This window comes from Puntigrus tetrazona, chromosome 23, assembly GCF_018831695.1.
Source record: "Puntigrus tetrazona isolate hp1 chromosome 23, ASM1883169v1, whole genome shotgun sequence".
Classification (NCBI taxonomy): Eukaryota; Metazoa; Chordata; class Actinopteri; order Cypriniformes; family Cyprinidae; genus Puntigrus; species Puntigrus tetrazona.
The window spans coordinates 18,755,415-18,779,799 of NC_056721.1; the positions used below are offsets into that span (position 1 = coordinate 18,755,415).

A 24,385-nucleotide genomic window follows, 5' to 3' on the forward strand; every position below is an offset into this window, starting at 1 on the left:
ATATTATCAGTAGCACGTAAAACGTTATATAGCATGTATGTTATTTTGTATATAACAACAAACCCCATGAAAACCCCTAACATGTGAAACGAATATATTTCCTGAATTTATTTTTCATAAACATGTCAAATAATATATTGTAATAACTTACATGTAATTTCACAGTGTTTATTGACTTGATGTGCACAATCAGATCCAAACAGCAGCTCCAACAGGAACAACAACCAATAGTGCAGGAGTCCAGCTCAAAACACTTGTTGTTTATGCTGAGTCACCCTGGATAAGGACATATTGAGCATGATGCTTGTGAAGGGCCCCGATGTTTATGGCTGACAACCCCAATTTATGTTGCTCCCTTCACAAGCCCCCGAGCACATGTGGCACTCCTAAAGATGAGAGGAGGGAGTCAGGAAGAGAAGAATGCAGTGAAGTGATGTTCTTTTTATGGCCATCTGTTGGACAGGCTCACTGATGTGAAGGAGATCCTCAGTCTACTGCCAAGATCTCCAGACGTTAGCTAACATGATCTTGGACCTGCTTGACCATAAACGTCTGTCCTGTCTGGACGACTCCAGATTTGCTCACCATTTTATCTTTGTTTTCTCCTCGCTGCGTATCACGCAGCTCAGATGGACTAGGAGAAAACATTAGAGGTCCTTGAAAAGGGTCGGTTGTTTACTGCCATGTTCAGAGTCATAGTAAGGGATTGACTTTCAGTGTATCATTTGCGGTAATGAATAACGCAGTTCTGTTTCATTCATGTAATGTCAGTGGGTTCTTTAGGCAGCTTGATTTATTACACTGTCCTGGCAACTTATTAAATAAACGTGTTTTATGATTTCGTTTCAGTTTAAAGCTATCAATCAGTCTTCCCGTGTGGCTTCGACACTCGCTGTTGTTTAGGGAACTATATTTCCTCGGCTCTCCGGCTCTTGCTGTGCTCAGGGAAAAGCAATGGTCTTCCAGCCATTTGACAGATTTATTTTTGGAGCATTTGCGTTGTTGGAAAGAGTAGATCCATCTGTCGTGACACCAAGGTAACTTTAGGTCAAGCGAATAACAGGTCACAGGAAATGATGCGGTGACTTATTCTATTAACGATTAAATGCAGCTGTTTATAAATGAGGCATTCTATAAAACCTGGATGAGCTGCTTTTTCCATTTGGTCCGTTTCTGTGTTTTGTTCGACCGTAAATGTATTTGAAGAGTTAATGAATTGCATTGTGCAAAATGATTATGTTGGGACAAGGTGGAGCATTTCAAATCAAATCGTCTGTTCTGTACAATATATATATATAATATTTATATAGCATAATGTCTAAAATGTAATATTCAGCAACAGCATTTCACTGACTGTAAAATTGTTTTAAAATAAAGTATTTATTGTTCATTAATTATTCATATTAACCAGCTAATAATAATAATAATTAATAATACATTTCTAAAATATAACAAAATCTGTAAGAAAATGTATATAATAATTTCTATGAGTGTCTATAGACAAATGTAAACACTCATATATATTTATCAAAAAGTACTCCATGACAGTAATATTATAACTAATACTTTTTAAATATAGGTATATAATACGTTTTGAATAATATATAAAATATTAATATTTCTAAAACATATAAAACATTTTAATAATATTTGTATAAAAATTTATATAATATATTCAGAAGCAACAACTGATGAATGTACATGTAAAAAAATATATATACACACACACTGTTATATATAACAGTGTAATATTAATATAAAAATATTTATTAATTAACAGCGTTAACATAGTTATTTATATATGTATATGTTTCAATTAGTATATCAAATAGTAAATATTTAATTGATAATAATAATCATAATAATCTATAATATAACAAATACTCTGTTTAAGTACTCTGTATTAGAAAGTGCTTCATCATATGAAAATTATTTAAAGGAATTTTAAAATGTTATTAAATGTTTTTTTAACCGTTGTCTTTGAAAGGAATGACTGCACTGACAAGGAGAAAGCAGTGCATGTTTTATTCTCATTAGAAGCTGACAGCTTTAGTTTGAAAAACAACTTACTGGCGTACATGTGTGAGATGATTTATGAATATTCCTGCACATATTGCCTTGCTTTTGTTCCCTCTGCACAGGATTTCATTATAGCTCACAGCTTTGCGGTGAACGTTTGTAGGATTCTCAATCGAACCTCTGACCGCAGCATTACCATCGGATTCATCTCAGATAATAAAACCCAGATTTAAACATTGTTGCTGCGGTCAGTTTTCTGAAGGCTCTCAGTTATTTCATTTTCATGTTGTCATATCCAAACTTCATGCGAGCGGGATTCATTTTGTCTTGCAGGAGGACTCAGGATTTGAGATCCTATAGTCCAAAGGATATAAATGTGTTCAAACTTGATCTCTTCATCAAGATCTCGGTCTAGAAACATCTTGAAGGAATGGAGGAGATGTTGGCAGCTCGTCTCGCCTCCGTTTCCAACCTGAGACACATTCTTTTCTTCTGGAAGTAAAACTGTCCATGCCTCTAATTTACTGTTAAAGCCTGGTTTGGTGGTTGCGCTCATGTTTTCTTGTGCACAAGATTCACATACAGGCCTTTGCACATAAAACGAAAAACAAAGCATAAAAAGAACCATTATCTAAATGTATATGATTTTATAACTTGGGACATTTCCCAGTCATTTTTTTCCTGCCGTAGCAAAATCAGAAACACACTCACTGGTAGTTTAGCACCCGCAGATTTCGTACACAGGGTAAAACACGCTAAGTTTAAAGAACAAAACCATTGAGCTTCAAAAATTTAGTCAGGCCTCAATCCTTGGCAGCCGTTTCTTTCCCTGGCGAGTACAAGTCTGATAACAAAAGTGCATTTGTTAACTCTGAAGCCTTTTTTTCTTCACAGTTCAAAGGAAAGGCAATTGATTGCTGAAGGGAAAGGACAGCAACACAATAGAAGATGTCAAACAGCATGGGAAGCCCTGTCTAATGTCTTACATCAGTGCTGTATACACTACTCTTCGGGAGCCTGAGGTCAGTATGATTCTGATATATTTGTATTTTTTCAGTCAACGTCAAAAAAGCGACAGTATATCTAAAGACCGTTAGATGTGCAAAATATTTCTAATTTAAATAAACACTTTTCTTTTCCGTTTATCAAAATCGGAAAAATATTAAGCAACGCAACACTGTTTTCAACACTGATGATTGTATTTCTTTAGCAGCGACATTTTAATGATTTCTAAAGGATCATGTGACACTGAGGAGAAATTATGCTAAAACAACCCACCTTTGCCATCGCAAAAATAAATGATACATAAACTAGTGCTGTCAAACCATTAATTAATGTTGTTGTTTTTTTAATGTATGTGTACTGTGTATTTTTTAAATACATTCACATGTATGTTTATGTTTATACATTGAATTTATTTATTTATAATATAAATTATACTTTTAAATATTTGAAAAATATATACAGTATGTACAGTATGTGTATATGGATGTATGTATTGTGATTAATTGCGATTTATCAATTTAAGGACTAATATATATATATATATATATATATATATATATATATATATATATAAAAAAAATGAAATCGAATGAATCATATAAATTCAGGAGGAATTCCTATAACTTCGTATTTAGACAAACTGCATATAATGCTGTGATATTTTTACTGCACAGAATAAATATTTCTTTTTCACACTAAGAAAGAATAACTAACTCATAAACCCCTGGGTGCCTCTGTTCCACTTCGATACAGATTGAGAAATATATTACCAGCTGACTGAGGCTGGCATGAACAGGGGTTATCATTAGACAATATGGTGTTACAAGAACAGAGAGAAGAGGCACACACACACACACATTTCACTCTGCTGAAGGTTATTGGCTTACAGCCCCAGTGTGTGTGTGTAAGAGAGAGAGAAATTGGAGGGATTCTGAAGATTGTTTAATATTGCATAACGTGATGGCCTCATTTCACACAGCTGTGCAACGTTTGAATCGCTGATACATGCACCTTTAGTCTGTCTCGGCTGATCCGTGGATGTGTGTTGTGTATATATTAGTGTTTTGAATGCGTTACTGTTTAAAGGCAAAACGCATAAATGAGCTAAAAAAAAAGAGTACTGATTGTTTTCGAACAGGTTTCACAAACAAGATTGCCTTTCATTTATATAGAGATATCGTTCTGTTTCACAGAAGAAAGCTGGTCATACAGGTTTGGGATGACAAAAAAATCTCAGATCTCAGACAAGTTTTCATCTCAGAAAGCAGTTTTCTATGTGTCAGAAGATTTCCAAACCCGCTGGCCTCTTGTGGAACTTCAGAAATACTCTGATGAAAAATGTTTGCTCATCACACGCGTATGAGACCGTTGCGTGTCTGAAAGTATATTGGCTCTGCCCCTGGGAACAGTGCGGTTTCAACACTTGAACTGAGTAATCAATATCAAATAAAGCAATAACTCCAGATGCTCCATTTGACCACATTTTGTCTTCAAGTATTCATATCCGGATGTCTGCAAGCAGATGCGATTTGTCTTTTATTATACTTTCAGCACTGTGATGCATGCCAAGTATCTTCCCGATATGTGGAAGAAATGCAAATGAATTTGATCACAGAGCGTTCTCCTGAACTTTTAAGGACCTGTATTCAGACAGACAGGTCTCTGTGAGCATTTCTCCATGTAGAGCTCAAGCAATTTACAACAACTTACATAGTGGCCATAATTTGACGGTTGACGAATCAAAGTCTATACTAGAATAACAAACCCTAAGCTCTAGAAAACAATATTATCTGTGGTTCGGTTTACACACAGACATAACTTTATATGGATTTAGCTGAGTTTGTACACATAAAAAAAGACTTTGATCCAGTACAGAGCAACTAATAAGCCATGTTTTATATTTTTTTCTTAATTTACTAATATTATTGAAATATTTTCTTGCATTAAAGAATGTTAATGCAGTTTTAAATCTAATTTATTATTAAAACTTAAAAAAATTAATAGGCGAAAACTTGTATATGCATTGAATTTATGCATCGAGACTGTTTGGTAAGGCATATCAGTTTTAAAAAATAAAAAAATGTGACCAAGTATGTAATTTAAACAAACAGAAACCTCTGACGCTTTCTGACGCAGCTTCGTTCAGCTTGACCAGACACAACTTTCTCTCAGTCCTCTGCGTTATCGATCATGTGTTTACAGTGACGGTAAAAGCTCAGATTCAATCAATATTTGTCTCCGTGAACCTTTGGTGTTCAGGTAGTGGTGACGTAAATGATTTCCAAACAGTCTCCTTTCTGGCAGATAAATGGTTCATAGGGACGTTTTTACCTCGCTGGATGCAGATGACACAATTGAGTTTGATAAAGATTTTTGTCACAAAGTGTCACATGAGGACCATTTTTTGCTCTTTGATTAGAAGCTGATGATTTTTTAACATTTATTGTTTCAAGAATTGCTAATGCTGTACAATGACTGTTTTCAAGCAGGTTTCCAAAAAAACTAATTTCCCCTTTTTAAACGACATTTAAAATATTTCATAAATATTATATATTTTGTTTTATATTAAAAAATACTTTACAATATTTAAAGCAAATATTGCATTAAATTATTTTAATGGTATAGTTCGCCTAAAAAAAGTTGATGGTACACTATATCTAAAATATTACATTTTCTTCCATACTATAGAAATGAATGGCTACCCTTTTTGGTCACCAGCATTCTTCAAAATATCTTCTTTTGTGTTTAAAATTAAAAAGAAATTCGTACAGGTTTAGAACAACCAGAGATGAGCAAGCAATGGCTTCAACTATTCAGGAAACACTACTTTTCTCCACCAGAACAGGTTTTTTATTTGGTCACAATAAAATGGCCATATATATACACTATATGCATATGGCAGTGTATAGTATTCCGTGAACATGTCAATGTTTCCTGACCCCACTTCGCTGCTGCTGTTATTTATGACGTCAGTATTTTTGGGTCATTAAATGCATCTCTAACTGATGTAAGGTGACCGTGGCCTGGCGGGAGAAAAGCCATGTGGATCGCATTGAGGTGGAACGGCAATCCCAGCTCAGAAACGGACTGAGAACTTGCAAGCTAAATGAGACTCTGCCTTTTGAAGGTTTATCTGTTTCTGTTGAAGATTTGAAAGCTCTGTAATTATCAGCATAGATACAATACTGTACAATACTAGACTTCAAAAAAATGTTCGTAAATGCATTTTAGTGCTAAGGAAAAGTAAAGTTGAACTTCAGCGAGCAACACATAAAAAGGGTACTTTATTGGCATCAATGGTTCCACAAACAACCTTTAAAAAAAAGAATCTCCAGATTATTCAATTATTCATCACACTAAGAAGAAAATGGTTCTTGAAATGCTCTTCGAGGAATGCAAACTGGGTTTTTTTTTTTAAGACTGAGAAAGACCTAAATGCAACATCAAACTGCACACTTTTATAACTGATTATTAGAATTGCATTTTTCACTTAGTGAATGATAAAATGCATGAAACCAGGGAATGTTGTTCTGGCAAAGTTCTCTCAAAATTACGAACAAACATAGGTAACACTTTAGTAACTTTACCAACTATTCATTTATTGAGGGAAAAGTCATAGTTGTTAAGTTTAGTTATTGGGTAGGGTTAGGGGTGTAGTATAAGGCATTAATATGTGCTGAATTACTACTATAAATGTCTAATATTCTAGTAATATGCATGCTATTAACCAACTTGTTAAGAGACCCTAAAATATAGTGTTACCCAAACATTTCCTAAAAAAAATATATTCAGAGGTATGTTCTCAAAACATTAGCACAAAACATTGTTCATGCATTGTTTATGGAACTTTTTTAATGAAACATTTTAGTTGGAAGCAATGTTTTTAAAACATTAAAAAACGGGACATTTTTAACGCTTCAGAAAACGTGATTCATAACTTAATAGGAATGTTAGCCAATTGTATTTTCATTAGCTGTGAAAACAGACCCACTACAGCTTCAAACATTTCTGTAATGGTTTCCTTACACAAATCTAGATCTAAACTTGATAAGAATCTGCATGTGCACATGTACCTCAAACACTACGGTAATGCGAAGTTAATTTCACCCAGCTTATGATCTGCCAACACTCACTTGGCAAAAAACCAAAAAAGCATAAATCTATCTCATTAATCTTCGCTCAAAGATGGAATACTCTAATCTAAGCGTGTATACAATAGCTCTGCTTGCCCATGGGTAGAAACAAGCCAAAATCAACACGGCACTTAGTAGTAAAGCGTATTCCCTTAAGACAAACTGCTGATCGTATAATCAGGTCTTGAACCACCAACACAGAGACACAATTTAGAAAGAAACGGAGCAATTGTGCCAACGAGCCTGTGGAGAATTACTCAGTGTTGTGTAACATTATACAATGGGCTCTCTTCTACTACAAACTTTAAATAAAGCTCTTTCTAAATGCAGTGGAACAACGCTCTTACGTCCAATACGAGCTTTTCTCATTTGCTTCACTTCAGAGTTTGTGGTTGCCAATTTTTTTTTGCTGATCTCATAAAAGCCGCAGCTGTATGTCACTCTCTGCTGAAGGCTCTTGTGACGCATTCATGCTCCTTCAATAGCATGAATGCTGAGTCATATCTGCAGGCCTTAATCGAGGCGATTGCTGAATTTATTCCACGCTGTGAACTAGTGATCTGTGATCAATGGTCCAAAGAACAGATGGGCAACATCTTGAATAGCTTTACAGGCCCATTGAACAGAGCACAGACGGCTGTAGGGTCAGTGGATATTCAGAGCTTAGCCAGACCTCAGTGGATGCACATGGACTCATCTCTTGATTAAATATTGCAGTATGATGTTATGAAATTCGACCTTGTTGAAAAGAATTGAATTATAAAAAGTACTCACTAAATGAGTTACAACTTCTCGCATTTTAGACAGTATCAGAGGTCTTGTGTTTGCATTCTTACAAGTTTTTTTTTTTAACACTTTCAAACTGCTTTCTGCACTTTTGTTATTCTTCCACTATGATGGTTAATGAATTGAAAGTCACGCATGTTCACAGAAAACAGCTTAGGCTATTTCCATGATGCCAAATAAGGTGGATACCGATGCCGGTTTCGTTCCAGTGAGTTTAGGTTTATTTAGAGGTTGGCAGGCTTTTAATGAGTGCTTTTAAGGAAACTATTTTAATATATAATTTGCTAGATTAAATTTGCAAAGTTCATGCCATCATTCTTTCATAAATTTGTTTTGCAGAATGCTTAAACACCACTTTATATCTGCTTTATTTTCAGATTTCAGTCTTTGGAAACATGGGGGCTTATTGGGTGAAGACAGAGGGACTTCTTTCAGTGTTGTCTGAAGCAGCATTATCCTCTCTGCTGCCTCCGTCAGGTCTGGAGAATCCTCACATTAATGTAATTTTACTGCAAGCTTTGGCTTAAAACAACTTTAAAAATGTATATTTACATTAAGCTGCTTCTTTTTTAAAATGTGTCAGTTGTTTAAACTTTATACTGACACCTGTCAGTGTGGATGCATGGAATGTATTTAATAACTGCTACTGGTACACTGTAGGTTGATATCCTTTGATTTGAAAGTGACATTTTTTTAATTCAGCCTAACAATTTTCATCTTTATGCTTTGCAACGTGGCTTGTGCACTGGCTGAAAGTCCTACATGAAGAAAACAGGTTATAACGTGACCTCAACATGGCATTGTCTGTTAAAAGGCCAAAGTTATCTCTAGGCCACTAATAGGACTAGTTTTTCATCTTAAGTGAAATAATACCAATCATATTTCTCGGAAGTACATATACATTCTTTGCAATGAGCATTTCTTAAAGGGATAATACGATTAAAAGCAACCCACGTCTTAACAATAAATCCCGTTAGTTCATTATATTACATTTTTTTTCTAGATTTTTCTAATTTCTTTATAATAACTTTTCATATTGTGTTATATTACATTTTCATTGTGCAATTTGCAAAGAAGATTAGACTCCTGGTAGGCTTTATATCTGGGGGCACACTTCCCATCACTTACACAATTTTGTAAATGACTATTTTATGCTTGTTACTGCATTTTGTTAATGAGTCCCTGTTTGAACTATCTGTCTTATCCTGAAGTATTGTCGACATGCTTTTGTGCTGCTTCAAAAGAAATGCATTCTGGATATCAGTCTTTGTGCCCAAAATAGAATATGAGCCAGAGAAAACACTGAATAGATAATGGTAGACTTTGATTGCATCCTGTTTAATTCACTCTGTCAGAACCCATCAGAAACAGACGACCTCATCAGCTTCTAACAAGCTGATTTCAAAGAATGATGAAGTAGGCCACAGGCTTCTGTTTGTGTGTGTGTTTGTGTCTTGCTGGCACACTGGGTCAGAACTGGAACAATGAGTGTTTTTCTCTTGTTAGGGGCGTCTGGGCTCCATCAGTCTAGTACATTATCAGGATAAATATTAGTTAGAAAAACAGTATCTGCTACTGGCTGCGTTACTGGTCAAGAATTCTGTTTTGTTTTCTTGTTTTTTCATTAAAAAGGCTGCGTTTATTTAATCAAAAATGTATTAAAAACAGTAATATTGCACAATTTCCAAATAAACACTTTCTGTATTCATCAAAAACATGCTGAAAAAAGTTTCACAGTATCTACACTAATATTTAGACCAGAATAATAAAAGCCAATATAAATAACTGAGATTAATAATTGATGATAAATATGCACCAAATAAATTGGAACGATATTGGAACTCTGTGACACTTTGCATCAAAGCAGCATATTTCATTTTAAAATATATTAAAACTTTTGTTAAACAGTAATAACATTTCCCAGTAAATCCAGTCTTCTTGAGTTTCAAGAGAACAAATAATAAAGTATCCCAAACTTTTGAACAGATATAAACATTTATATATATATTTTATATAGCTCACATGGCTCGTAACACTTGTGCTTTTGTGCATAGTTTTGCTAATGATCATAATCTCTCTAATCATATTTGTGGAGTTGTGATTGATGTTGATGTGAATGCAGTCCTAAAAACATTTCTTGGACAAGTTAATGATTAAAATTACGGTATACGTATGTGCGTCTGTCTTCATGTGTTTTTGAGAGTGAGAGAGAACACTGGTACATTTTGTGCCCTCCACAGTCCCGTCACTGCCAAACACATCAAATTAGATCAGTGTTGTTGTGTCTTTGGCTACGAACGGGCACCAGAAGGCCTTTTGTGGTTCCTTCCTACTCCCGTTTTTCACATTTGTCCGCTCCAATGCTTTTAAAAATAAAACAAGCCATTATACAGATCAAATATAGGAATTAGTGGCCTTTGAAATGTATCTAAACGTTCCGTTTTGAATGTGGCACACAGTGTCCGCGTAGTAAATACAAAGTGTATGCTGCATGGGACATTTTGTGCAACTCTTGGGGACAAAAAGGTACAAAGCAAGGTTGTTTATCTCTCTTCTCAATATATTTAAGCCCCCTTTAACATGCTGTTATGAACGTGATGTCATCGCACTGGACCAATCGAGAGCCGAGGAGCCGTCTCTCGTGATCAAATTATATTATTCTTATCGCAGAGGGGGTCGTAGAGAGAGAAAACAAGGGGTGGAGCGGTTAGTCACATTTCCTTAGCACAATACAGCACGGCTCACTACGAAAGATCGTCTCTCCTCAGGAACGGGAGGGGGTTGGGGGTGTTGCTGGGGCCCTTCATCGCTTGGAGGGGTGTTGTGGGGCCCCTGTATCCCCATGCCCAAACACGCTCCACAAGTCTTTCACTCGGCACATTTCAAAACAAGCACGTTCTGGCTCAGTTAGGGACCGTGCAAAAGCTCGCTCTCCAATACAGGACTGGCAAGGCATGCTCTGAAAAACCGTGCCTTGAAAACTACCCTAAGCCTCAGTCTGGCCCCAGTGAGATGAATGAAATGAAAGGAAGAAGATTACAGCCTTTTTTCTTTCAAATTGCTATGCTGGAAAAAAACCCAGCAAACGGAGTCTTGCATGAAAGGATAAAAACAGGTCTTAGTATCAAATGCATTTGTGCTTCTCAAGTAAATTTCTCATGTTTAGGATATTTTAGGGATTTCTTACAATGAAAAACATGACAAATATACTTTTGTATATTTCTTTCTTTGCCATGACCATTTCTATTTATTTCATTTTATGTATCGGTTTTCAGAGTGATCTAAACAATTTGATTACTCAAACTGTTTAGTTTATATGTATATGTGGTAACACATATTTTGTGTCAGTTTAGCAAAAATTCATCAGACAATTAAAGATTTGTTTTTTGGAAGATTTTGCTGACTCATACAACAATGAGAATGTCTTTGAAATAATGCATGCTTTATATAAATGCCATCTTTTTCTTTTTTCCTTATTAATTAAATTACACAGCTTTATGTCTGATTAAATTCTTTCTAGAATGAGAATGTCCCTCCTCTTTATACCACATACAATATAAAGTTGCTCACAGCTGTGACTTAACTAAAAGCCCTTTGATATGTCCTGCCCCAGCTTACTAATAGTAAAGTCTATAAAGTCAATAAATTTAATAGTGGAATTTAAATCACACAATGAAGGACTCTATAAATCCTTCACTGTGAACTCGTCACTTCAGTATGCCTCAATCTGTGGCCACTGGGGCTTTCGGCACTTTGCCAAACCTCTTGACAACAAGATCCTGTTCTGCCATTTCACTGATTCCCACATGCAGCTTTTTCTGTATGTCCTCGATGCTTTCTCTCTGTGTCTCTCTAATTTTTCCCTTTCTGTATTTCCCTCCCTCTCTCCCTCCCTCTCTCTCAGTAGACACAGTGCTTGTACTGTGAGGCCCGTTGTCTGACTAAAAGCTGTGCTAGTATCTGTAAACATGCTTTATGGTCTGGTCTCATCATGTCCTCGGAAGACTTTGAGTACAAGGCGTCTTGCATTAATTAACAAAACAACAGTTTGAATTTTCCCTAATTGCATTATTATCACGGGATCCTAATAGACTCGCCTGCTACATCTGATAGCGGAGGCTCGGCGAAGCGTTGCCTAGAAGTTGTTCAGGTGTGGTGAAAATCACACAAGAGGCACCACAAGGATTCAAATCAAATTCAGACTGCAAATAAACTTGCTCCATAAATAAACTCACTTGTGTCACCACAAACCCCTAAAAAAGATCTGCTCGCCTGTAGAGTAAACACAGTGTATTTCTATCTTCATGAATGATCCCTGTTATGGATGACCTACATTTTTAGAGGTGTTTGTTGAGGCAAGCGATACTATGACTGTTGCTTATGCTGTAGTTTACTGATCTGAACAAACTCCTAACCATAAGTATATAAATTTAAGGTCTTGCAACCGCAGTGTTTTTGCAACATATGTGAATGATACCTCAAAATGTATAGCTTTTTGAGAAGATGTGTGCGAGTGCTTCTCTAAGCGTCAGATTTGGGTACAATGGAATAACTGTATAGAAACCACTCAGAACACCCTAGTCAAGTCTAGTCTAGTCATGTCACCTTTATTTATATAGCGCTTTTAACAATACAAATTGTGTCAAAGCACTTCACGGTATCAAGCTGGAGAACAGAGTTTCAATAATGTATAGTGACAAGATTAAACACTCAATTTTCAGCTGTTGAATTCAGAGATGTCACTCTTGCTCAGTTTAGTTTAAATAGTATCTGTGCAATCAAATTGACACCCTAGCAAAGACATAGAAATGCCCTGGAACACCCAGAACACTCTCAGAAACTCTCAGAACACAACTGCATAGCAACCATTTAGATCAGCCTAGCAACCACATAGCAGCAATCCAGATCACATTAGTATCCACAAGCCAAGATGCCCTACAATCATAGAACCCCTTTAGAATATGCAAAACCCTCTCAGAACACCCTAGCAACTGCATAACAACATGCTAAAACACATTAGCCTTAAAAAAACATCAGAACACCCTGGCAACAGCATAGCAATCTTGTAGAGCAACATAATAACATCTCAGAACATCATAGTATTGACAAATATCCAGAACATGATCAAACCTTTCAGAAAACCTTAACAACTACTTAACCTTACAAAACACCATAGAAACCACTCAGGACACCAATACCAGTTGTGTAGAAATGCCCTGGAAAACACCCAGAAAAACATAACCTAAGAACAACTGTACATCAACACACTAAAAACCTTTTAGAACACCCTATCAACCATTAGAAAATCCTAGCTACCATGTACAATAGCAACCTTATAATCATCCAAGCAAACATCCAGAACACCTTATCAACAACATTGGAATGCCCTGGAAACACCTAGAAAAACCTCCCAACACCCTAACGATACAACAACAACAACAACAGTCAGCCTTGCCCTACCATAAGCTACTTAACAATTGCTTAGAACACCCTAGCAACAGCATAGCAACCTTTCAGTAAACCCTTGCTCTAACATCACAATGCTCTACCGAACTCTTCAAATGCCAAACAAATACGCAGCAACCATTCGGAACACGCTAGCAACTACATTGCAACCTTTCAAAATACCCTAGCAACACTACAGTAACATCCTTGTAACCATATAGCAACACATTAAAAATCGTTCAAAATGCCACAACAAGTCAGCTACGCACAAAAAATTTCAGAACACCCTAGCAACTGCATAGACCATGTCAAAACACCCAGAAGACCCAGTAATCACATAGCAACAAACTAAAAACCTTTCAGAATGCCCTGGTTACTGCATAGCAACCAAAAACTATAGAATACTCAAGATGTGTCACTTGCAAAAATGCAAAGCTTAAAATGGACGATCAATCACAAGAAAAATCAAGAAGAATCACAATCACTTGTTAATAAAGTATCCAATCACTGATCTGTGAAGTCCGCGCATCACTGCACGTGTCGTTAGAAGTTCCGGTTGCTATAGAAACAGTCAGCATTCTGAGATGTGCGCCTGATCTCACCTGATGAATAATCTTTTTATAATATTTGAGAAAAAGAATCAATTATTGTACAATTATTGTTAGATTTTATTGGTGATTTCAAATCAGAAATTTTAAGGTATTCTTAGTAAACAGTTTGGGAGAATTTGATGTTTTCCAGTAAGAAGAGATAGGAGCTGCACTTGGATGCCCGAGATGTGTTTCAAAGATGGCCGCCGAGTGACACAACTTGTCTAAAAGAGACTTTGATAGCAACATCTGCAACACTTTAGAATTGTGACTTTGGGTAGGGAACTACATCAATAAATATACAGAGACACAATACATGCAGTAAATAAAAAATATCTATTTTAATTAAAAATTTTGTCAGTGCCCCAGGACGCATTTCCACACAGTTTTTCATTTCTTTCAGTAACTCATTAAATTTTGATTAGGAAAAAGACTGTGAAGTGTGAAATGGAAATACGAAGTGCAAGAAACAGGAAAAAAAAAACGTGTGGTGGAAAAGAGAAAGTTTGTCAGCTACAGTGGTGAACTGAGAGGAAAAAAGAAAACAACAACGTAGAAACCCAATATCCCTAGAGAACTAGTCCGAAAAAAACAGAGCAAAGCGAAGAAAGACCCAGACAGAGGGATTCTACTATCACTGTGACAACAGTAACTATAAACAAGAACGAAACCGAGGGGTTGCAGAAGCTCCGCCCCTCCCTCCCTTCACTTCAAAGATAGGTGATAATGATCCTGCTTACATAACAGTTGGAAAGAGAGCGAGAGAGAGGCCCGATCTGTGAGAGTGAGGGTGGATGGGGGCCCGTTTTGTATAGGCCAAAAGAATGCCCATAAAGCGCTGCTTTTCACAGTAATTTATGAGCTCAGGGACATGAGGCCTGTGTTATGTTATTTACATTCACTTTTCATTTATTTTTGCAAAACAGCTCGCATCACGAGCCAAAGGTGAAGCTTTATAAAAACGCATGCTGTATGTCGGGCGGGTAAAGTTGTGCGTGCTCTCTGCCCTCTCAGAGAACTTTTATGAATGTATGGACCCCACTGTGTGCAGTTTGTACAGAGGAACATTTTGCACGATGGCAGCTTTTCGATCACACACACACGCACATACGCTCAACGGGGAGCGCTTAAACGAATGCAAAGCCAGCTTTATAGCTTTTTGAGGCATACTGGTTGCAAATGTAAAGCAGATTGTGGATGTTTGTATATTGTAATGTATTTCCGAAGAAATCAAGCGTGCATCTTTTTCATTAATTATCAGTTTATTAATGCATATCAAGCTAAAATTCGATTGCCTTGGCTGGAATTGGTATGAAATGAGTTTTTTACTTGTTTTCACCTCATGAATGCAAGAGCCTCATGCTGTGCTTTTCTGAAGGTGAGGCTCATGTTTACCCTTAACAGGTTTGTTTATTCAGTGGAAAATAAAAGTGGAAACAGTGAGCTCTTTCACCGCGTCTTTACCGTGTGCATGTGTGTTTGTGCGCATCTGTGTACGTGTGTGTTTGAGCAGTCGATCGGAGAGAGAGAGATACCCATCTGGTTCCAAACACCCCCCTGAGAGCTAATAAAAAGTACTGTACACATTTTTGTGTTTATTTTTATTATCTGTTGTATAAGCCAGAATACTTTGATTAGCTTGCCTCATGCTGCATTCTTTTTTTTTATTAATATTATTGCCATACAACTCAATTAACAGGGCTTGTTCAAATGTTCTTGTAGTAAGGTTAATGGAACCTTTGTTCAAAGTTCTCTAGGCTTTAGTCGAAAGAGTGCGCTCATCACTAGTAGTTTTAACGTGAAATAAAAGTTAATGAACATCTCAAATAATCGCTTAGTCAGTGTTTCAACAGTTGATAAAAAATGACTCAACAGGTAACATTAAAAAATACAAATTTACATTAAAAAGGTTTTCTTCACCTTGCGGTCATTTTGGCTCATTTTGATTGTCGTTTGAGGTGTTTTTTCTTTTTTAGTTTACTGATTGAGACTGACAAAGATGTGGATAGTTTTTACAAGCAATGACAATTATGTGAATGTAGAATTTATTAGCCATAGCAACTTTACATAGATTAGTTATGCCTAAAAATACATCTGTAGAATCTGGTTTGATTATGTTCAAACAGGTTTCCCGCATAACACTGGTCTGCTGTTGTTGATGTGTCAGCCTGGTCAGGATCCCGCAAAGCGTTTAACATTATCTGTAGAAATATCACTGTCATAGTAGTTTAACAAAGAATAATAAATAAATAAAAATCTTTCATTTCTAGGATTTGCTGTTTGAATTCGTAACTATCGATGTGGTTGTACACAGTGTGGCCTTTCCTCACAATATTGCCGGTATTGTTGATTTTGACTTTAAAGGCGCTTACTCAGCGTTTGCATTTGGAACAGACCTTGAGGTTATCTGAAATTAGGTAAACACAAAAAAGGCCAAAAAACAGCCACAAGAGTTTATGTAACTTTAGGCAAGTCTTACACTAACTCAGATATGGCAAACGTTCATAAGCAACCATAAGAGTTTACATGCACTTTCTCCTCTGCGGGACGCAACGTGCTCAGGGGTACACAGGTGCGCTTACCGCTTATAGCAGAGGTATGTGGCATGCTTACACGCCGCTCTGGGTTGTTTACGCACAAGCACGAGAGGGTCGGAGGGACTGGAAATATCTGAGGTACTTCTGTGACTTGACCGTTTGTATCTCAGTGATGATGGGGTTTAATTTTACACTCGCTTAATAGAAAGAGCATTGAATCATGAAAGAGTTTTTTGAGATTGAGGGTGATACATTGCTGGAGTGTTAACGCTATAGAACGGTGTGTGTGTGAGCGAGTGCAGCTCTTTTACACCTCAGGCAGGTCTCTGTAAAGCACCGGCCGCACCCATCATCAGCAGCTTAGAGAGGAAATGCAGGTCTGGAGGTCTGGGACAGGGCAGACAGTGCGAAATTTCCATCAGGGACTTCTGGCTTGACGTCAACACCAGGTACATTACATTATACCTCATTTAAAAAATACTTCGAGTTGTCGTAAAATGTTCGGGTGTCTGAATCACAGAACAAGGGCGATGCCTTTGAGTCATTTAAAACCACTGAAACCTCAGACTTATTAACCTCTGATGACCAAGGTTTATTTGGATTTTAATGGAAATATTGTCTGTTATAATATTAAAACTGGAACCTGTAATTTTACATGAAATAACTACAAGACAATATAAATGTTACTAAAAATGATTTATAGTGCGTTGAGAAGAGTTTCACCCATTTTTATTATTTTTAATTCATACGCTTTGTTTAAAACAAATGTTTTAACACATTTATTTTTGTTTTATTGTACCAATTATTTTGATTATTTGAAATATTAGTTTGGAAACTTTTCTCATTTCCTGAATTATGTACTTTTCATAACTTTTAATATGGTCCTCTAACATCTTGAATGTTTAGAATTTTTTCCAATTCTTCCCAATACATATGTACTTGAGTAAGCTCATTATTAGCATCCAGATATCAGGCCACATATTCTAACTGGATTCAGTTAAATATTCAGCCAATTCCAGAATAGTAAGAATTTTTGGACATGATTTTGTTTGAAAAGATTGAATGCCAAACATTGAGCTTTTTTCTTGAGACAAAGAGCTAAAATGTAGAGTCATATTTCTTCTGGTAAACTGAGTGACTTCATGTTGGCCTTCTTCAATAGTGGCTTCCTTATAGCCACTCACACATAAAGGCCAAATCTGTGACACACTGAGAGATTGTCCAGACATCCACAGTTTCTTCCATTTCATCCAAAGAGTTCTGGCTGCTTGGACACTTTTCTGACAATTGCCCCTTCTTGTTCAGTTTCAGTGTGGATTGTGGCATGTTTTTTCCATTTTTTTATAATGGAAAAAGCCACGGCCCATAGGAAGAAGTCAAGTTTCACCAATCATTTTATAACCTATTCAAGATTCCTTTTTTCTCCAAACAGCTTCATCTGAAGATACCACAGCAGTTATTTGGTCTGGAAGATCTAGCAGAACTAATCTAATCTGATGCCTTAATTGTCAAACAAAGCAGAGCACTTTTTTGTGACACACTGTACCTGTAGTAGTTTAACCCTTCACAGGTGTATTACAAACAGAATATAAACAAACTACACTTTGGTCACACTATAGACTTCTGACAATTATTTTTGACTTTATAAAAAAAGGAATTTTACCAAAAATGTAATCCAAAAACAACAACAACATTGATTTCAGGACGACTGGAACCCAAACTGCTAAAATGGCCTACAAAAAATGTCATCCATGCAGTACTCTATATCCAATTAAAAAGTTAAGTCTGCCACCACAGTCTTGGAATTGCAAAACAATGATTATTTTCAAACAGGTTTCCCAATCAATGGTCAGTCATAACCAATAGTTTCGCCCAGAATCCCACTGGAATATTTCAGAATACTATTTTGGTAACACTTTACTTCAACAGTTCATTCTTCTAACACAGTGGTTCCCAACCTTTTCTTGTTTGAGGCACCCTTGGAAAGCCTTTCAAAAGTTCCCGGCACTCTTATAAGGAAATAGATATTTAAAATCTCCGTAGCTTTTTTATTATTATTTATTTATTTGTTTCATTTCGAGAGTTTGCATGCAACAACACCTTATACCTAGTCCTAGATGATATGAGAATACTGTTTACACCAGTGGTTCCCAACCTTTTCTTGTTTGAGGCACCCTTGGAATTTTTTCCCCGAAATTTTGGCGGCACCCTCAAAAGATCTCACGGCACCCCTTAGTGCCGCGGCACACTGGTTGGGAACCACTGTTCTAACAGAAAGTAACTAGCAGTAAAAATATCAGTAGACTGTCTGCTTAATATCTTCTAACACTTTATTCTGATGGGTCCACATACTATGAGAAACTTAGCAAGTATATGACAACTCATTCTGCTAACCCTAAACCTACCATAACAGTCAACTCTGAGAGTTAGTGGACATGTAGCTGCAAACTAATGAGAATTAGTTAACATGTAGTTACAGTGTTATTTACAGTAGAGTTAGTAGAATGTATAAAGTGGACTATAACTGCCATTTTTATATCTTTAGCATTGCGATGCTTAGTTAGATGCTTACTTAAATTCGACATTTTTTATTTCATGTTGTTAATACCATGTATGATTACTACAGGAATCGAAAAACAGCTAATTTAAATCTGTTCGAAAACACTTGATTTATAGCAACTCAGTGTGGTTCAAATAATCACTCTGAAACTAAGCCTCTGCTTCCTACAGTGCACAGCATCTCAGTTTCTCTGAACATTTGTGTAGCTTAAATTGAAGCTGAGGGATTTTCTAGTGTTGTACCATTCCCCACTGGGTCCCTGCGGCCTAAACTGTCCCAGCAGTAATTGCTCTTGGCTGACAGCAGTGTGTTTAGGTAAAACAGCTCATAAGCCCCACCGGTGGGTATGGGGCCAATTAAGCAGGAATGAGGCTTACTGTATGGATCATAGTAATCATCATTACTATTCTGATGGTTAAAGACTAACTAGAAAACTACCACGTGTGTTTCTGCGAATGTGCGTGTGTACTTTTGAGAGTGTTTCAAGCTCTTCACAGTCCATTGACGTCAGAGTTTAGTTTAATTAGGTGAGCGCCCAGGAACTGCACCTGAGGTCACTTGAAAACTGGGGTCTGGGGTAGAGTTAGGAAATCAAAAACCGGTTCTTAATCTCAACCGGTTCTGTTTAAAACAACAACAACACTGTAACCAAATGCTTTTGAAGTTTGTTAATCTGTTTTATGATGAAGGGACTATTTTGCCAATAGACACTCTTAACAAACAACAAACTTACGATACAGTCAGTACAGTTTGATTCACAAATGACTCAAAAGATGCTCATCAGTCTAAAAATTAATGATTATAGTTTAATATATACCCCCTGTTGCCTCCATATATATATATATATATATATATATATATATATATATATATATATATATATATATATATATATTTATATATTTAATATGTTATCATGTTTTTATTATATTAGTTAGCTAGTACTTTTTCTTACCTAATTTAAATAACCCAATGGCAATTTGATTGAGATTGATTAGAATTGTCAATTAAAAAACTTGATTTTGAAAATTGTTAAAAATCGAGTTATCTGTTTTTAAAAATGAACACTTCATATGTATTAATATATTTATGCAAATACATATGTCTTGTGAATCTTATTTCTAATGGATCATGTAACATTGAGGAATGTAAGTAATTGCTGCTAGTAATTTAGCTCTGTATCACTGGAATAAATTACAACATTTTTAAATATACTAAACTAGAAAACAGCTATTTTAAATTAGAATAATATGGTATTTAAGGGTGGCTTGCGCTGGTTCTCAGGGCCCTGACCTGGTACCTTTCTTCCCGGAAGTGCATGAGAGCTTACTGGGATGTGGAAAGCACCTTTCACTGCCAGAAACTGCCCCAGTGGCTCCTCCTCCTTCACCACCGCCAGACAGTGGCACAGCCAGGGAGATTCTGGTGATCGCCCCCAGTGGAAGCGGTCAGTTGGGATGCAGCTGTGTCCCAATGCCGTTTCGGCAGTGCGGTGATCCTGTACTCCTCCCGGGCCTGCAGGTACTCGTCGGCTCTGAGCGGCGGTGCCTTGTGCGGCCTGTGGACAAGCTGCGTCTGCAGTACGCGCCTTTAGCGTTGTTGCAGGTTCATCAGGCCAAGGCACTGAAGGATCTGCACAGGGTGGTCATGACCTGGAAGTTCTGAAAGAACTCTGTAATAAGTGATGGACCTCGCCCACGGCGGCGAGAGTCTAAGCAGCGGTCTCTGGGTTGTGCGATGGCCACTACGGTGGTCCAGAAAGCGCCATCTGTGGCTGTGTCTGATCGACATGCGAGAGTAGACAAGACAACGTTCGCTTGAATGCCCCCCATGTCCCGAGACCCGGCCGCCTGGACGCAGTGGAGAACTTTGCCCAGCAGTTCTCCGCTGCCCAGAAGACAGACTGAGGTAAGAAACATCCTGCCTCGGCGTGCAGCTGCTGCCTTCACCCAGCCGCCGGCGGCCCACCTCAGCCAGCTCGTGCCGAGGTGCCCCTGCTGCCGCCACCGCTCCGTGCAGTCGTACGCCAGCAGCCCCATCTAGGCAGCACCGTGGAGCTGGCAGCAGAGGCAGCCACCCAGCCTGTCCAGGCTCCTGCCAAACCTGGAGGAAAGCGCCCCAGGTGCAAGAGGCCCTCAGATCCGAGGATGGAGAGCTGCTCTGCCGGGCAGAGAGAATGTTGCCGCTACCTAAAACCTCGACAAGAGCGGTTTCCTCTGTCTCTGGGTCCCCAGGAGAGGCGAGGAGTTGGCGGGCCAAGTTCCCGCGCACTCACCAGCTCTCCTTGGGCTAATATGTGCAGCAGTGGGAAGACTGGGAGGCGAACCAACAGCCTACCCGCCTCGCACTTCTGCGGGATGCAGGTAAAGAAGTTGCACACACTCAGACCCGCTTCGGACCCGACCACGAGGCGCCCGAGCCGGTCCCTGCACTCCCCCTCGCTGCCCCCATCGCCTGCCACGCGTCGGTGGGTTCCGCTCGAGCCGCTAGTTCGGTCTCTGGATGCCTGGTTGAATCTTCCCCAGGCTATCCCGGTGGCTCCTGCGAACCCTTCACTTCCGGCTATATGATTCAGTTCATCCGGCGTCCCCCCAAGTTCAGTGGGATCCGCTATATGTCAGTGAACAATGCGTGTGCCTGTCTTGTGGGCGGAGATTGCTGTCCTTCTAGTGAAGAGCCGCGATAAAGCCGCTTCCTCCAGCGATATGAGGTCGGGGCTTGCAGCCCATACTTCATGAGTACCCAAGAAAGCGGTGGGTTATGACCAATCTTGGATCTGTGAGTCCTGAATCGAGCACTCCCCGTTCAGGATGTTGACACAGAAAGCGCCTATTCAGTGCGTCCGTCCCAGGATTGGTTGCAGCGATCGACCTGAAGGACCGCGTACTTTCGTGTGTCGATTCTTCCATGCCACAGGCCATTCCTGAGGTTGGCGTTCGAAGGAGGTCGAGCATATCAGTACAAGTCCCTGCCCGCCGGCTCTCCCTGTCGCCGCAGCGTCTTCATGCAAGTCGCGGAAGCAGCCCTTGCTCCACTGAGAGTAAGGCGTTCGCATTCTCAACCAACTGGATGACTGGCTCAGTTGTGCGAACACAGGATCTGGTGCTACAGCACCTCAGCCAGTTGGGGTTTCAGGTCAACCAGGAGAAGAGCAAACTCTGTCCAAGCATGAAGGATCTCTTTTTCTTGGGATGGAGCTGATTACGTCGATCAGATGGCACACCTCACAGAGGAAGCGTGCCAATTCGGTGTTGAACTGCTTCAATATGTTCAAGAGCAGGATGGCGGTCCCACTGAAAATATTTCAGAGCTCCTGGGGCATATGGCAGCCGCGGCCACAGTGATGCCGCTGGGACTAATCCATATGAGACCGCTTCGACATTGGCTGCGATCGAGTCCCGAGGTGGGCGTGGCAAAGTGGCACTCACGGGTTCAAATAACACCCCGACCTGCCGCCAAACCTTCACCCGTGGTCAGACCTCTCGTTCCTTCGGGCCGGAGTGCCCCTGGAGAAGGTCTCCAGGTATGCTGTGGTTTCCACGGATGCCTCCACCTGCCACACCGAGGGGCCACGGCATAACGGGCATGCAGTGTCAGGGTTTGGGCGGGCCCTCAACTGCAATGGCATCAACTGCCTAAAGTTGCTGGCAGTACATCTCGCCTAGGCAGTCTCGAGAACTGCCTTGAGGCCAGCACATGTACTAGTCTGCACAGAGACAACATACTGACCGTTGCGTGCATCAACCAACAAGGTGGTCTACGCTCCGTCGTATGTCGCAAACTAGCCCACCACCTCCTCCTCCTGGAGTCGGAAGTTCTGAGGTCGCTTCTCGCCATTCACATTCCAGGAGTGTGTGCAACCAGGCAGCCGGCGAGCTGTCGCGAGACTGCACTACCCGGAGAATGGAGACTCCATCCCGAGCGGTTCAGCTGATTGGGAGCGTTTCGAGCCACTCAGGTAGACCTGTTTGCCTCTCCAGAGACTTCCCATTGCCCACTGGCACACGGCTGGCTTCATGGGGCCTTTGCAGAAATATGTATTTCCCCAGTGAGCCTTCTTGCACAGACACTGTGCAAGGTCAGGAGGACTAGGAGCAGGTCTTGCTAGTAGCACCCTACTGGTGAAGACTTGGTTCCCAGAACTTGTGCTCCCTGTGACAGCCCCTCCTTGGCCGATCCCTCTGAGGAAGGATCTTCTGACTCAGAGATGGGGCACTTGGCACCAGCGTCCAGACCTCTGGAAACTCCATGTCTGGTCCCTGGATGGGATCACGGAGGGCTCTGGGTGACCCTACCTCAAGAGGTAGTCGACACCATTTCTTCGGCTAGAGTGCCGTCACGAGACAGGCCTATGCCTTGAGAGTAAGGAGCCCTGTTAGGTCAGTGGTGATTCTTCTCAGGGTGAAGACCCGAATTGCTATCAGTCGTGCCTTATCATCTTGCAGCAAGGGTTGGGCGAAGGCTGTCTCCCTCCACCCTTAAAGTCTCACGTGGCTGCAATCGCTGCAAATCATGACCCCATAGATGGGGAGGTCTGTGGGTAAGCATGGCGGATTATCAGGTTCCTGAGGGGAAGCCAGGTTAGAATCCTCCACGGCTCCCCAGCAGTACCCTCTTGGGACCTGTCTGTAGTGCTGACAGCACTGCAGTAGGCCTCGTTGAACCCTTTGCCAGCAGTTGTGCTAAAAGTTCTTTTTATCTATGAAGACATTTCTCCCTGCTCGCGTGGCCTCCATCAAGAGGTAGGGGACCTGCAGGCTTTTGATCGGCGATTACATTCTTGCCTACAGTTTGGGCTCGGATTCCAGGTACCACTGGGAGGCCACGGCCCGACTCGTGCCCAGGTTCCCACTACCCACCCTTCAGAGACCAGGTGGTGAACCTTCTAGCGCTGCCCCTGGAGAGGCAGACCCAGCCCTGACGTTGCTTGTCCCGTCGAGCACTCGATGCTCGTTGACCGGACACAAAGCTTCAGGACCTCAGTCAGCTCGTTTGTCACAGAGGCCGGCAGAAGGGGAGTGCCGCCTCCAAGCAGAGGATGGCTCACTGGATAGTGGGCGCCATTACCCTAGCATACCAAGCACAGGGTATGCCCTGCCCCCCTTCAGGTTGCGGGCACACTCAGCAAGTGTTGCATCGTCCTGAAGCGGTGGCTTGTGGCACCTCGCTGACAGATTGTAGAGCTGCGGGCTGGGGCGACCCCAGCCACGATTGCTAGATTCTATAGCCTGCGTGTGGAACCGGTGTATCCTCCTGTGTTCTCACCTCAAACTGGTAGAAGCACTGAGAGGCCGGTTTGGTCGGCTTGTT

General features: G+C 39.8%; 1 long non-coding RNA gene across 2 annotated transcripts; it reads left to right on the forward strand.

The window, feature by feature from the left end:
- The first annotated feature begins 870 nt into the window (after positions 1–870).
- LOC122329216 lies at positions 871–8,578 on the forward strand. Of its 2 annotated transcripts, none has more exons than XR_006247885.1 (4): positions 871–1,037; positions 2,142–2,266; positions 2,353–3,041; positions 8,321–8,578. It is a non-coding gene; the product is annotated as an uncharacterized LOC122329216 (long non-coding RNA). The 2 variants fall into 2 exon arrangements; XR_006247886.1 differs by lacking the exon at positions 8,321–8,578 and adding an exon at positions 3,230–3,330.
- Positions 8,579–24,385: the final 15,807 nt, after the last annotated feature.